This window comes from Acanthaster planci, linkage group LG09 (assembly GCF_054643075.1).
Source record: "Acanthaster planci isolate LZ-2023a linkage group LG09, COTS_SCS, whole genome shotgun sequence".
NCBI lineage: Eukaryota > Metazoa > Echinodermata > Asteroidea > Valvatida > Acanthasteridae > Acanthaster > Acanthaster planci.
Genome location: NC_141785.1, coordinates 6789895 through 6805913, shown reverse-complemented (window position 1 = coordinate 6805913; position 16019 = coordinate 6789895). Strand labels below are relative to the sequence as shown.

Here is a 16019-nt window from a genome sequence, read left to right as displayed (position 1 = left end):
ATGAAGTAGTAGTGGCCATAAATCAATTGTCAAACTTGTCACTGCCCAAGGATTATGAAATGGGTCTGTTCGCTTGTGATCCATTGTTTGGATCTGAATATTCATTTGAAGGTGCGTCATGTTCCTGGTATTGATAACGGCATCGCCATTGCTCTCTCTCGCTTTCAGATGTACAGATTCTGGCAGCTAGTGCCAGGAGCAGACTCCAATGTTACTCCCAGCATGCAGACCTTTGGAACAACTTCAGCTAGAAATTCTTGGTCTTTTAGTAGATTCTGTTGCCCCCCATACTCATTCGGTTTATCAGCGTACTTGGCAGTTTTTCCCATGGTTCAGTTTGTGCCATGGCCTTAATTGTATTGGTTCTCACCCTTCACTTCAACAGCTGGTACAGTTTCTTGCATTTTGTCTGTCAATAATTATTCTCTCACTACCATAGCTTTTGTATGTATCTGCTTCCACATTACGCCTGTATAATTTTCAGATATAACCCAACACTTTGTTTTCAAACGCTTGTTGCATGGCTGTCGGCAGTGTAACAGCCGTCGGGATGCACGCTGTCCTATTACATTGGATGGTCTCTGCCGTATTGTCCCAGCCTTGCAATCAGTCTGTTTCAGTCAGTATGAAGCCTTACTTTTCCATTTTGCCTTCTTTTTGGTCTGTTTTGGAAAATCTTAGGGTTACGATCATAAGTGAACAGGCCGCATTTTCAAACTGAATATCACGTAAGGCCACTATGCGGGAACAATCACTAGATTTGGACGGGACTGTAAATTCCCCCACCCGCAGAAAGCCAAACAAGGCTAGCTGAAATGCTGCGTTAAAAAGAGCGGCCTCAAATTCTGATGATGCTAGGCCCCCCACTATCTCATCAACAGGAGGTTTGCTGTGACATGGGTACCGAACATCGGTTTTGTGGGATTCTCTGTGGAGTCCTTCCCTTAACTTGTGGACCAGGAAGTGGTCCGTGGGGTCAGGCAAACTGACCTAAATTGGTTGTTAGCCAGCCTTCCGGCCAATCAACAACATTATTAGTCAGTCTTGCACTGTTAGATTAAGCACCCTCTCTCCCCGGGTCCCAAAGGGGGTTTCGGCCAACCAGCATCTGAAAACCGTATTGTTAAATTCAATTTTATCTGTATATTATCTTTATAAATGGCATTTGTGTGCTCTAATGTATAATTTTAAACAGTCTCTGCCTCCGAATGTAAAAGTTCTTTTTGTAAGGAATAATGAAACCCATAGTTATGACACTAGGTCATCAAACAAGCTTCATCTCAACATAGTTTCAAGTTTGCCACATCTTCAACTGCTACAATCCTGGACAAATCTCGGTTGGCCTCCAGACCCCCTTTTCAGTGTTGGGTGTGTGCGCACGGTCTGTGTTCCAGCTGGACAACATTGATCGGGGGAGTGGGAGAGGGGGCTGGAGATTGTATGGCTATTGCCAAGTGTCCCAACAAGTCTGTCCAGAATTGTAGATACCAGGGACCCCTATCGTACTATAGAACTGAAGTTGATCATTCTGTCCATTGGCGTCAAGTGTAGCATGCAAAAGGAATTATAAAACAAGTATGCAATTGATGTTACTGGTAACCAGGAGGATGTACATGTAACTGTCAAGCTGAGTTGTCAATAACACTTTTAAACATCACTGCCGGTAATTTATTGATATTATCAGATTGCAAGTTCATTAATTTTGTATTTTAACATCCACTCCTTAATATTCCTATTCACTTAAATATGATTTGTATAAAATAAAATCTTTTTTTTTCTGTAAGTAGACCCAGTACAGGCTTTGACTTCTTGTCTGACCTCCTTATTACTGTAACTATTCCAAATACTACCATTACAGTTTTCTCTCCCCATGTGCATGTAATTTAACTACATGTACTTATAGTATGGTAATATGTGAACCTAAAACCTGAGCCCAGTTTTCTTCCCATGTGCATGTATGTAACTACAGTACATGTTCTTATAGTATGGTAATATGTGAACCTAAAACCTGAGCCCAGTTTTCTTCCCATGTGCATGTATGTAACTACAGTACATGTTCTTATAGTATGGTAATACGTGAACCTAAAACCTGAGCCCAGTTTTCTTCCCATGTGCATGTATGTAACTACAGTACATGTACTTATAGTATGGTAATACGTGAACCTAAAACCTGAGCCCAGTTTTCTTCCCATGTGCATGTATGTAACTACAGTACATGTACTTATAGTATGGTAATACGTGAACCTAAAACCTGAGCCCAGATTTCTTCCCATGTGCATGTATGTAACTACATGTACTTATAGTATGGTAATACGTGAACCTAAAACCTGAGCCCAGTTTTCTCTCCCCATGTGCATGTATGTAACTACAGTACATGTACTTATAGTATGGTAATACGTGAACCTAAAACCTGAGCCCAGATTTCTTCCCATGTGCATGTATGTAACTACATGTACTTATAGTATGGTAATACGTGAACCTAACACCTGAGCCCAGTTTTCTTCCCATGTGCATGTATGTAACCACATGTACTTATAGTATGGTAATACGTGAACCTAAAACCTGAGCCCAGTCGAGGATGTGTGGGCTTGGTCAGTGACAGCCGGTTGTGGGGGATTTGGTAGGGATGGGTTGACGATGGTTGGAATTTATTTTGAAAATACATGTACTGACACTTTCAGTATCTTGAAAGATCTCAGATCGAATAAATATTCATTGGAGGTTTACAACAGAAATATGAGGGATCATATGTGTATAGATATAGTCTGAGCCAGTTCCAGGCATGAACTAGATTATATTTTCAGACTGATTTTTCATACAGTTTATTTAATGTGTGCTTGAGTCTATGAGTCTATTCAAACACACATTGTCTTGTGTTCCTTCACCACTTTAATGTGTGCTTAAGTCTACATGTATGAGTCTATTCAAATACACCTTGTCTTGTGTTCTTTCACCACAGCATGTTTATGTGTAGCATAACCCCGACAGAATGCTGGAACATGCCTCACGGATAAGACCTTGAGTTTCTCCTGCATCTGCCCTAACGGCTGCATCAGGTAAAGATGTCAATGGCTATTTCTTCTGCTTGAATGTCCTGAAGTCTTGGATAATGGCATTACATATTGTCCAGTAAATAATTGGATGTGCAAGTACACAGACTGTCTTTAGTCTCTTCATGTAAGAGGACATATGAAAATAGGGCCAGGTTATCTGTATATGTAGACACATCTGATGGGATAAGCCACAGCAGTTGCCCTGTCTGATCAGCTCTGGCTGATGTTTTATCAGTGCCTGGACACAAAGTCTGAGAAGTGTATGGACGTACAGCGTATGCTGAACTTGAATTTAGCCACTGTTGTTGGCCTCTTTTGGTAGCAAATATTGCTTCTTGGCTGTATCCCAGAGTGTTGAAAAGTACAAGATTGCAGGAAGTAATATCATACAATTCAGTGTTGGTGCATGCATAATGAACACTGCTATAACAGACAGGTACACTGAACAAACATATACCCTTTGGCTCCTGAATTTTCTGTGTACATTTACTGAACATGGAAACTTTGCTTTACTTGAAAGAAACATGCAAAGGACTGGTGATAATGACTTGAAAGTTAGGGACAATTTTACTTTCAGAGGGGCTACTGTCAGCACGTGTCATGATCTGCACCGTTCATAGGCACATGTATAATGGGTGAATGGGTGGCTGTGTAGACCAGCCACTGAATACTGGAAGCAGTACGGGCAACGCTGATGTGGAAACTCTTGCTGGTTATCACTACAAAGGTAAAGATTTTTACCCTGTAAAAAGATTACAGTGGAAAGTACATATGCCTGCAGATTATTTTTTGCCACTAAACTTAAAGAAATCTTCATTACATAGTTTTTCTTTGCTTTCAATTGATGGTTCCCGATACATCTTTTAAAGCTTCACGTTAGAAAGGGATACTACCATGACCATCCAGCATTTTTGAGAGATGACTGAAAAGTACCCCGAAGGTGACTGAGATATGGAAGAAGATAATACCTTGAAGAAAATCCTCATACATGTATTTCAGTGTTACTTCTTTTCAACTTGATTTCTTCGTTGGAAATGTTTGCCCCAAATCCACATTCCGAAAAGATTGTGAGGCAGGTTGCTCCCCATTTGAATGGGGAATGGATTTTTTGGTAACTGGTAATCGCTTCAGGGAATTTGGCATGAATGCTGTTATATTGTTATATTGTGTTCATTATCGTGACGCTGTTCTGTATTATTCAAATGACTCTCAGTCAAAAACTACTTTAGCTCTATATTGAAAGTACATCTAGGCAGCTATATCTTTTTGTTTCAAAAGTCAATATTTGTGGCAGAAATCATATAATTATAATTACAATTAAAATTATATATGTGGACAAGGATTCTGAAATTCAGAGAAACAAGTGTACATGTAAGGATCAAACTTAAGAAATGGTTAACACACAAAAATAACTGTGTAATGGTTGACTATGAACTTAGCAGCAGCTTTTCATAAAATTTCTAAAAATAACACTAGAACATATATATATGCACAGGTTGAAAGTTGCATTGGTAAGTTGTGTAACTTTTTGTCTCTTAAAATTTAAATTGTCATGGGCTGTAAAAAGTGGTTGGAAGATTATTCAGGTTCATTGCACCTGTGCTTTTATTTGGTCTGTGACATGCAGTCCCTGACAAGAAGCTTATTGGAATTTGTTTGTTTGGACAGAAACTCACCCAAGAAAGTACCTTTCACAGTGTGCCATGGACTCCATGGGCAAGTGATTGCACTGTCTCTTCCAGAGCAGCTGCTTGAAAAAACTGATCATCAGTTGCATGGATATGGTAAGGATAATGCTTGAAGTCCAAGTGAAACATATCAAATAATGCTTGGATAGACCACAGTTGTACTGGGTTTGTGAGAGGTTTTGGGAACTAGGTGATTTACTTTTACTGTGTAGATTGGTTAATTCCATTTTTCACTTAAAATCGAGCACCCGAAAAGTCACAAGTATAACCTGTGATTTATTCAGTGGTAAAGAGCCTGCATTTGGCACACTCAGAGAGGCTTTCTTGAACATATCAATCCAGTAACAATCAAAACTCAGTGTCCACATAATTATGCACGTCACAGAACACTAAAGACACGTCCTTGGGCTCAGCAATGGTGTTCCATATTGTGCAGATTTTCTGCAGGGGAAGTGGTTGGATGTCAAAGGATGAATTAGAATACTGAAATTTGTATTGTTATTGGAAACCAATCCCTTTTCCAGAATACTACATTATTTTTTTATCATGGAAGATGGGCTGGTTCCGGATGTATGCGCAGTTATCAAGGATGTTGTCAAGACACCACCTCTGCCTGTTACTCCTGGTATGAAGATCTGTTGTTTTTGTTTCACGAGTTTCATTGTTTATTTATTGAAATTTTTTTAGACTTTACATGTACTTTTGAATTTGCAGTCAGTCTATTTTTAAGTCAGCCTTTTCAAAGTACTTTGCATTGTGAATTTACAAAATATCAATGTGACTGAATGTAAATCCCTTTTAAAACTATTTCAGTACCAAAGAAAATATTCTGTATTCAAAGACAATTTTTTGTTCACCCTAAAAATATTTCAATGTTCAAAATTTTGTGAGATAATGTAACCTGCTCATGTTCTTTTTGGCTCAATTCCATGTATCAAGTTTACTTGCTAACAACTAATGATCATGTACTGTTCTAAAGGGCCAAGAAATCTTCTGACATTGAAAACTAGTTCTGCTGTAAGTTGAACTGAGTAGTGCCATTGATAGATATGCTTTACCCTTTTTTCTATAGGTTGTACTGAATACGTGCCATCCATGATCTGAAGTGGGTCGGGCAAACACAGCACAGATATTCAACTAACTCGAGCAGAGAAAAAGTGGTAATGCTTGCCATGATGGATGCGATCAGAAGGTTGGACAAAACCCTCCACAGATTCTCTATCTTGATTGGCCAAGAACCAGTCACGTGGCTTTCACTTTATTGCTATCTGGCATTTCCCGTCCAAAAGAACTCTACCTGTTTCAACTGAGGTACTATACCCACAGTTACCAAAGAACTGTACTCATTGCCTGTGACATTGTGTGCAAATGCATGCCGAGGTGCACACAGCTAATTACGTGCATTGCAAAGACCTTGCACAACAAGAGTTTGGTTCAATTATTTTGCGAAGAAGTAGTTTGGAAAAGTGTTTTTTTGTTTGTTCAAAAAGACGTAGTTTTTATTTGTGTTTTTATTATATAAATCAGTTACCAATTACATTTAAAGAGAATCTGTGGGAGAGGTGTTATAAACCAGTCTCTGTTGGTGATCCAGGGAGTTTTCTAGTTTTCCTCGGCTTTGCTTCAGGAAAATCAAACATTCCACGGATCACCTGGAGAGGTTAGTTATACTGCACCATTCAAAGCTGTCAGTATTATTTTGTATGAAAGGAAAATAAAAGGACCCGATGCTATGAATCATAAGCCACAGTCTTTGAGCCATTAAGAAAATTGGAGCAAATCTTACATATTTGTGTGTCAAAGGTTTATCAAAGGCAATCTACTGTCACTTATCAAAGATACCATGCAGTGTTTGGACTGAGAAAATCTTGTACGAAAAGGTTACGTCTTAGCGTGTGTCGGAATCAAATTCTGAGTGGTTATGGCTTTCATTCTTGCCATTGACACACTGCAGTAAACAGTCACAGAAGTGACCTTGTTTGATTACTTTCCTAGCATCTGACATTTGCTTCTTTTCGCTTGTGTTTTTCTAGGTTGATACAACAGTAATCTTTGGGAATTGTCAGGTTTCCTGAAGCCTGCCCTGGGAATGCAACCCAGCAGCCTAATCAGTGTGACGGTGTTTCCGATGTGGAGGGTGCTGATATGGGGTGCTCGCCATCGCTTGAGTCTTGCAATTTTGTTCACGTTCTACCTTCCTTCACCTCTTTTAAAAAACGACGAGAGGTCCTTTCTCACAAGCACTGAAAACACGGGTCCTATGTGGCGAAATAGCTTCAAACTGCATGGATGTTATGTCTCTTGAAAGTGCACCCTTGTCTCCAAATTGCACGGGTCCAGCATGTTTTCTGCACGGATTGAAACCTCCTTCCTAACTCCATCATAAGTGCATAACCCACGTAAGTATCACTGGGTAAAGCATGCCATTATCCTGAGGATATTGTGTATTGACATCTGTCTTGCTCTTGCCTTTGTGCAGAATAGCACACAATATGCTGCCCATCAGTCATAGCCTTGCTGCCATCAGGTTCCGTACACACATTAGCATTGTGTTTCCATTTTGGGGGGGGGTTGAAACCAGACTTATGAAGTTGGAGCCTTCCTTTCCCTTATAACAATTATCGTCTGGACCCGTGAATGGAAGCAAAATGATGAATTATTGTGTGCAGTGAAATTTCTGACTTTCTTTCCCTTTTGAACAATTTCTGTTGAGCCAAATTCAGAAAAAAAGGAACAACACATTCACAGTAATTCCCGGGATCAAAGTTGATACCTCAAACTTAAAAATCTGATGTCTAAGGGATGAATTGTTCTACTCCATTCACATCAGAAATTGTTTATGTTATAAAGTACCAGTTTGGAGCTGTATAAATCTTTGACGGCAACAAAGTTACCTCTAAGCGGCAGGGAAGATGTGCTGCCAGTATGGCTACTTGTGAGTCGGAGTCAAGGAATCTCTCACCAAATTGAGATCAACCTCTAGCAGTCGAATGTTTCATCATCATTGGTTTCTTGCACAAATGTTCATGCATAAAAAAGCAAGAGTACGGGTTGGAAAATTGCTGAAAATATTGCAGTATCACTGATAGTGGTGAAAATGTGGCAAAACCAGGAACGTTTACCAACGTGCTGCATATTGTAGCTATGAAAGCCTTCGATGAAATTGCAGGCATCCCTTGCATCAAACACCATGCACCAACATTTGCAGGTGTGTGTTTCCTGTGCTTGTGCCGTAGAGCCCTTTATGGCTTCCACATTTTCCCAATGCTTATTTGTGCACGATATTTGAGTGTGACATATTCATGAAGGAAATAAGAAGCTGGTTCTTTGTCATAAACTTTTCTTAATTAGAAATTTGTGCGTTGGTCAGTTTTACTTATGATGTCAAAAATTATATCTTTAAGGTGTATCCAAAATGAAAAAAATAGCAATACAAAATTGATTGGTAATGGATTGGTACGCTGAACTTCTGAAGCTGAACATTTCAAGTACGTTTGCACGGGAAAGCTTAGTTTATGAGCTCTCAATTGATCTCTATAATCACAGATAAATAAAAGCTATTAGCCTGTCATAACAAAAGGTAAACACCTGTTTCCAGTGTGGGGGGTTAAGTGTGTCACCATCAAAAGCACATAAAATCTTCCCTTATGTTCTTAAGCGCAAGCAACCTGTACAACTGGGCCATGATGTCTTGAGACGTCTGTGCTGGTCACAGGACAGTGCCGCACGTCATTGTCTTATCGCAGTCCGAAGAAGGCAGAGTGATTTTCCCTCAATGATTTATCATTTATTTTTACATACAATCTGTCTAATGATTTCTTTAACTAACTGGTGATGGGTCTTTCCTTATCCTTTGTTTAGCTTTTATTTTAAGCAGCACACAGTTTAATTAAAAGTACATGTAACTAACTAAAGGTTGTGAAACCTTTATTTCGATTACTCAGTATTATTTTGCTCCAAAAATGGTGAAGGGGTTTATTTACCAGCACCAAGTGCACGTTCTGTTAACATTTAGCTTCATGTATATTTTGTGTACATCTTCGGAAAGTATGCACAAGGAGCTGGAAACGTAAACCTTGGGTATGGGCAGATTTGGGGCACACTTTTTTTGAAAGGGGACAGCTACATTTTTTTGTGGGGGAGGGGTGGGCCCATAAAATTTTAATCTTTTGTCACGCAATGTTTAATGGCCTTTCTAGAATATACCATCAGAAGGAAGGAAAATAAAACGGAACCCTAATGTTTTTCTCTGTATCAATAAAATGCCTCTTTTGCCTCCGCCCTCACCTTTGGTAGGTCAATAATAAGGCTAAAATAGTTGTCTTATTTTGGTTGTCTTATTTATGTCTTGTTCTTTTTTATTTCATCGACTTGACCTTGACCCACACCAGCAACATATTTCGGGAAGAATATGTCAATAAAAGGTATTGTAACTGTAGTCTCTGTCAGGTGTGTGTGCTGTTTGTTGATTTTTAATTTGATTTATTTGAATTTGCCTATTTCCTTTTTGTTTTGTTTTATTTTTTTAATTGTTATTCGCTCGTGTGTACAAAATAATCAGTTCCTTTACTTTTCCAAAACGTTCACGCAGTTTTTTGCTTTTTCTCTCGGAGTGTCTCAATCAGGATCTTGAAGAACTTAGTTTCGTAATATTAGCAAAGAGAGAGGTTTAATGTGTTCACTTTTTCGGTAGGATAATTCCACTGTAGGCAAAATGCCCTGTATATTTATTTAGATCCCATATAAACGTTTATCTGCGACTGCTGGCTTCGCCAAGTGCTTCTTTTATTGGATGCCTTTAAAAAAATACCTAGGAGTTCGAGAAAGATCGTTTAAGAGTTTAATTTGACCAAACGTTGGTACAGTGAGTCATGTGATTGCACACCAACATAATTCAAATTCCCTAGACTTAAGATACTGCGCTATACCTTGTGATTCGGGGCAAGCTTTTGCGGAGCGACCTCCGTCTCTGAAATGAGTCCTTAAATTTGTGCCCTTCTTGTCCATTGAAAACAGTGTATTGGTGCAAGGGGTCTCTTATGTAACAAACAAAAGCTTGCCCGAATCAAGAGTGTCTTTAGTGTGGAGAATTCAAATTGAATTAAAAGAAGTAACAAAAGGCTCGTTTGATTTAAAGCCCCCACTTCGGCAATAAAAGAACGCGCATACTTCACGCCGTTCAGTCTTTGATACGTTCTCTCAACGTTCCCCTAGACGAACTTAAGAATGAATGAATAGCATTTGTTACGCACGATTTTCTTTGACGCTGTTCAAATTATTTGTTGCGTCCGATCGCCGCATTTGGTCCAGTTGTGATTTGCAAAGGCATCATGCGATATACGAGTAGAATGTGTTTTGTAGGGCGGGCATTTATGCAAATTTTGAAATTCCTTTGCCTGCACGTGGTAACCGGACATGCACATTTCTAGATCGACGTTTGCCTCGCCGAGGAAGCTTGCAACATTTCGTCACTTGCTGCTCTGACCTTACGAAATATCTCCCCCGAGGGCATCCAAACCGTGCCACTTTCAACAGTTTCAACGAGAGAGGTGTAATGACTGTAAGTATCAAATGTGAAAACGCATTTTGTAGCCTTTTAAGCCATCTTCCTCGACGTAGGCCCGGTCCGTTTACTTTCTTTTTTACTCCATTTGTCGAAGTTAAAGCAAAAAAGCGACCGGGCGTTATCAAGTTGCAATTAATTTGTGGAACACGAACACGAGTAGTGCTGTAACTTTACTCGCTCAGCGCCTTAACACAAAATGAATTTGATTGTGGTCAATTCCGGTAACTGACGTAACCGAGCTTATTTTACGTATGCAAGCTGAGGCCCTATTGGCCGTTTTCTGGGACCTGAAGTGCATTGTATCGGATACTTAACAGAGTCCACTCTTACCAGCATGGGAAAATAAGTCAGAATTCTGAACAGACAAACAATATACTTCGTTTTGGAATTTAGTATCGAATGTAGTTGGCAAAAAGGCTCTTGAAAAACGTGTCGAGGTTAAAATATGACTGGAAAATAAGATTTCGTCATGCAATGTTAGGTTACGCCCCGGATCTCCGGTTAACGAAACAGTGAAAATCTGATTGGAAGAAAACTCCCTAAAAAGGAACGGCATTTTTCGCACTTTTTGCTGTGAGACAAATTTACTGTTGCCTTTGAATGACTAGAATTCCGAGCAGATTCATTCTTTTTTGCAATCCAAGATCCGTTCTGTGAGACACCTTGTTAAATTCGTTTCTTCCGAGGAGTTCCACAGGCGGACGCCATTAATTATTCAGGGCAGTGACTCATAAACTAACACGCGTCAGGAACAGTTAAATGGACTAGGGAAAATCTAAGTCTTTACTTAGAAAACACTCAGAATTTTTCAGACGAGTCTCGTGAGGTTTTGTGCACAAGCTGCCTCTGCACAAGAAAGGAAACCATCTTGTTAGGCTAATTAACCCATTTATTAATGAAGAGTAAACCCTATTTTGATCTTGAGCATTTTCCACGTGGCATAAACTGAAAAAGTTAGAAGATTGATCCACTAAGATAAAACTCGCGCTTCGCTGCAATTAGATTTAAGACATCATTTTGTATGAAGTAAAGAATTCTCATTGTCTTTTCTGTGTGTCTTGTTTGCTTTTGCTATAGAAACAGTCACCACGTCTCCATGTTCCAGGCCACCACTGCAACGAGAGTGTAGACTGCAATCTCATCCAGTGAAAAGGCTACTAGTAGAGACTAATAGAGTAGTAGAGACTCATTGATCGTTGTAAGGTAAAGCATAACTGTTAAAGTAGTGTCTTATCCCATATTTTGGAAATGTAGAAAATAAAATGGCCAAAATTGTTCCTAACCACATGTTTTACAGTTGAAACATAATTGCTGCTAATGTGATTTTAACCCCAATAAATGAGTATAACTGACTAGAACTTCACAATTACTCTGGTATTTATTCAAAATTCAGTATTTTCAAATAAAACAAAACAGGTAGAAATTTGTAAACCATAATGAACAGATTCTAATTGAATGGCATTACTTGGAGGACATGCAACATGCTATTAAAATTGTTCCTAAAAATGGCTAAAATTGTTCTAACCCTTACGTCTTGAAAGAGTAAAATTAAAAGCATAATTGTTGCTAAAATTGTTCTAACCCTAAAAAGTGAATTGTCCGAGACCTTGCATTTTAAAATTGCCATTAAAATTGTTCAACCTCTCATGGTTTGAAAGAGTAAAATTGCAAGAATAACTGATTCTAAAATGGTTCTAACCCCCATGTTGTAAAAAATGTGAATTGTTTGCAACCTGACATTTTTTTAACTGTAGGTTTTAAGAAAGTAAACTTACAAGTATATTTGCTGCTAAAATTGTTCTAACCCCCATGATCTAAAAAAGTGAATTTTTTTGCACATTCACATTTAAAATTTGCCCTTAAAATTGTTCGTTGCGGTACGTTTTAAAATGCTGCAGAGAAAATGGTGGAAATTGTTTCTGATTCCATGTAACGGGAGTAATTGCTCCTAAAACTGATGTTTTTAGAATAAAATTGCAAGAATAATTGATTCTAAAATTGTTCTAACCCCCATGTTGTTAAAAATGTGAATAACTACGTTTTAAAAAAGTAAAATTACAAGTATATTTGCTAAAATTGTTCTAACCCCAACGTTTAATTAAAAAAGTGGATTGTTTGCAACTTCGCATTTAAAAATTGACATTAAATTTGTTCTCTAACCCCCATGTTCTAAAAAAAGTGGCTTGTTTGCAACTTTTCATTTAAAATTGTTCTAATCTCTCGTTTTAAAAGGTAGTAGATAAATTGGCGGAAATTGTTCGTAACCCCATGTTTTAAGAGTAAAACTGCAAGAATAATTGCTTCTAAAATTGTTCTAACCCCCATGTTAAAAATGTGAATAACTATGTTTTAAAAAAGTAAAATTACAAGTGTATTTGCTAAAATTGTTCTAAACCCAATGTTTGATTACAAAAGTGAATTCTTTGCAACTTCGCATTTAAAATTGACATTAAATTTGTTCTAACCCCCATGTTCTAAAAAATTAACCTGTTTGCAACTTTTCTAACCTCTCGTTTTAAAAGGTAGTAGATAAAATGGCGGAAATTGTTCCTAACCCCATGTTTTAAGAGTAAAACTGGAAGAATAATTACTTCTAAAATTCTTCTAAACCCAATGTTTGATTAAAAGTGAATTGTTTGCAACTTTTCTAAACTCTCGTTTTAAAAGGTAGTAGATAAAATGGCGGAAATTGTTCGTAACCCCATGTTTTAAGAGTAAAACTGCAAGAATGATTGCTTCTAAAATTTTTTTAAACCCAATGTTTGATTAAAAAAGTGAATTGTTTGCAACCTTGCATTTAAAAATTGACATTAAATTTGTTCTAACCCCCATGTTCTAAAAAAGTGACCTGTTTGCAACATTTCTAACTTCTCATTTTAAAAGGTAGTAGATAAAATGGCGGAAATTGTTCGTAACCCCATGTTTTAAGAGTAAAACTGCAAGAATAATTGCTTCTAAAATTTTTTTAAACCCAATGTTTGATTAAAAAAGTGAATTGTTTGCAACTTTTCTAACCTCTCGTTTTAAAAGGTAGTAGATAAAATGGCGGAAATTGTTCGTAACCCCATGTTTTAAGAGTAAAACTGCAAGAATAATTGCTTCTAAAATTTTTTTAAACCCAATGTTTGATTAAAAAAGTGAATTGTTTGCAACCTTGCATTTAAAAATTGACATTAAATTTGTTCTAACCCCCATGTTCTAAAAAAGTGACCTGTTTGCAACATTTCTAACTTCTCATTTTAAAAGGTAGTAGATAAAATGGCGGAAATTGTTCGTAACCCCATGTTTTAAGAGTAAAACTGCAAGAATAATTGCTTCTAAAATGTTTTTAAACCCAATGTTTGATTAAAAAAGTGAATTGTTTGCAACTTCGCATTTAAAAATTGACATTAAATTTGTTCTAACCCCCATGTTCTAAAAAAAATGACCTGTTTGCAACATTTCTAACTTCTCATTTTAAAAGGTAGTAGATAAAATGGCGGAAATTGTTCGTAACCCCATGTTTTAAGAGTAAAACTGCAAGAATAATTGCTTCTAAAATTTTTTTAAACCCAATGTTTGATTAAAAAAGTGAATTGTTTGCAACTTCGCATTTAAAAATTGACATTAAATTTGTTCTAACCCCCATGTTCTAAAAAAGTGACCTGTTTGCAACATTTCTAACTTCTCATTTTAAAAGGTAGTAGATAAAATGGCGGAAATTGTTCGTAACCCCATGTTTTAAGAGTAAAACTGCAAGAATAATTGCTTCTAAAATTTTTTTAAACTCAATGTTTGATTAAAAAAGTTAATTGTTTGCAACTTTTCTAAACTCTCGTTTTAAAAGGTAGTAGATAAAATGGCGGAAATTGTTCGTAACCCCATGTTTTAAGAGTAAAACTGCAAGAATAATTGCTTCTAAAATTTTTTTAAACCCAATGTTTGATTAAAAAAGTGAATTGTTTGCAACTTCGCATTTAAAAATTGACATTAAATTTGTTCTAACCCCCATGTTCTAAAAAAGTGACCTGTTTGCAACATTTCTAACTTCTCATTTTAAAAGGTAGTAGATAAAATGGCGGAAATTGTTCGTAACCCCATGTTTTAAGAGTAAAACTGCAAGAATAATTGCTTCTAAAATTTTTTTAAACTCAATGTTTGATTAAAAAAGTTAATTGTTTGCAACTTCGCATTTAAAAATTGACATTAAATTTGTTCTAACCCCCATGTTCTAAAAAAGTGACCTGTTTGCAACATTTCTAACTTCTCATTTTAAAAGGTAGTAGATAAAATGGCGGAAATTGTTCGTAACCCCATGTTTTAAGAGTAAAACTGCAAGAATAATTGCTTCTAAAATTTTTTTAAACCCAATGTTTGATTAAAAAAGTGAATTGTTTGCAACTTCGCATTTAAAAATTGACATTAAATTTGTTCTCTAACCCCCATGTTCTAAAAAAAATGACTTGTTTGCAACTTTTCATTTAAAATTGTTCTAATCTCTCGTTTCAAAAGGTAGTAGATAAAATGGCGGAAACTGTTCGTAACCCCATGTTTTAACAGTAAAACTGCAAGAATAATTGCTTCTAAAATTGTTCTAACCCTCATGTTGTTAAAAATGTGAATAACTATGTTTTAAAAAAGTAAAATTACAAGTACATTTGCTAAAATTGTTCTAACCCCAATGTTTGATTAAAAAAGTGAATTGTTTGCAACTTCGCATTTAAAAATTGACATTAAATTTGTTCTAACCCCCATGTTTGCAACTTTCTAACCTCTCGTTTTAAAAGGTAGTAGATAAAATGGCGGAAATTGTTCGTAACCCCATGTTTTAAGAGTAAAACTGCAAGAATAATTGCTTCTAAAATTGTTCTAACCCCCATGTTAAAAAATGTGAATAACTATGTTTTAAAAAAGTAAAATTACAAGTATTTTTGCTAAAATTGTTCTAAACCCAATGTTTGATTAAAAAAGTGAATTGTTTGCAACTTCGCATTTCAAAAATTGACATTAAATTTGTTCTAACCCCCATGTTCTAAAAAAAGTGACCTGTTTGCAACTTTTCTAACCTCTCGATTTAAAAAGTAGTAGATAAAATGGCGGAAATTGTTCCTAACCCCATGTTTTAAGAGTAAAACTGCATGAATAATTGCTTCTAAAATTGTTCTAAACCCAATGTTTGATTAAAAAAGTGAATTGTTTGCAACTTCGCATTTAAAAATTGACATTAAATTTGTTCTAACCCCCATGTTTGCAACTTTCTAACCTCTCGTTTTAAAAGGTAGTAGATAAAATGGCGGAAATTGTTCGTAACCCCATGTTTTAAGAGTAAAACTGCAAGAATAATTGCTTCTAAAATTGTTCTAACCCCCATGTTAAAAAATGTGAATAACTATGTTTTAAAAAAGTAAAATTACAAGTATTTTTGCTAAAATTGTTCTAAACCCAATGTTTGATTAAAAAAGTGAATTGTTTGCAACTTCGCATTTCAAAAATTGACATTAAATTTGTTCTAACCCCCATGTTCTAAAAAAAGTGACCTGTTTGCAACTTTTCTAACCTCTCGATTTAAAAAGTAGTAGATAAAATGGCGGAAATTGTTCCTAACCCCATGTTTTAAGAGTAAAACTGCATGAATAATTGCTTCTAAAATTGTTCTAAACCCAATGTTTGATTAAAAAAGTGAATTGTTTGCAACTTCGCATTTAAAAATTGACATTAAATTTGTTCTAACCC

General features: G+C 36.5%; 1 long non-coding RNA gene across 1 annotated transcript in view; it reads left to right on the top strand.

Annotated features, from left to right (window-relative positions):
* The window catches only part of LOC147798066 (uncharacterized), a 102649-nt gene extending 90518 nt beyond the window's left edge, over nucleotides 1-12131 (top strand). The window contains exons 5-12 of the long non-coding RNA XR_015426476.1: nucleotides 2960-3056; nucleotides 3631-3780; nucleotides 4722-4837; nucleotides 5266-5366; nucleotides 5814-5901; nucleotides 6775-9165; nucleotides 10171-10301; nucleotides 11385-12131. This is a non-coding gene — a long non-coding RNA (uncharacterized LOC147798066). The remainder of the gene's footprint in view (nucleotides 1-2959; nucleotides 3057-3630; nucleotides 3781-4721; nucleotides 4838-5265; nucleotides 5367-5813; nucleotides 5902-6774; nucleotides 9166-10170; nucleotides 10302-11384) is intronic.
* The last annotated feature ends 3888 nt before the right edge of the window (nucleotides 12132-16019 follow it).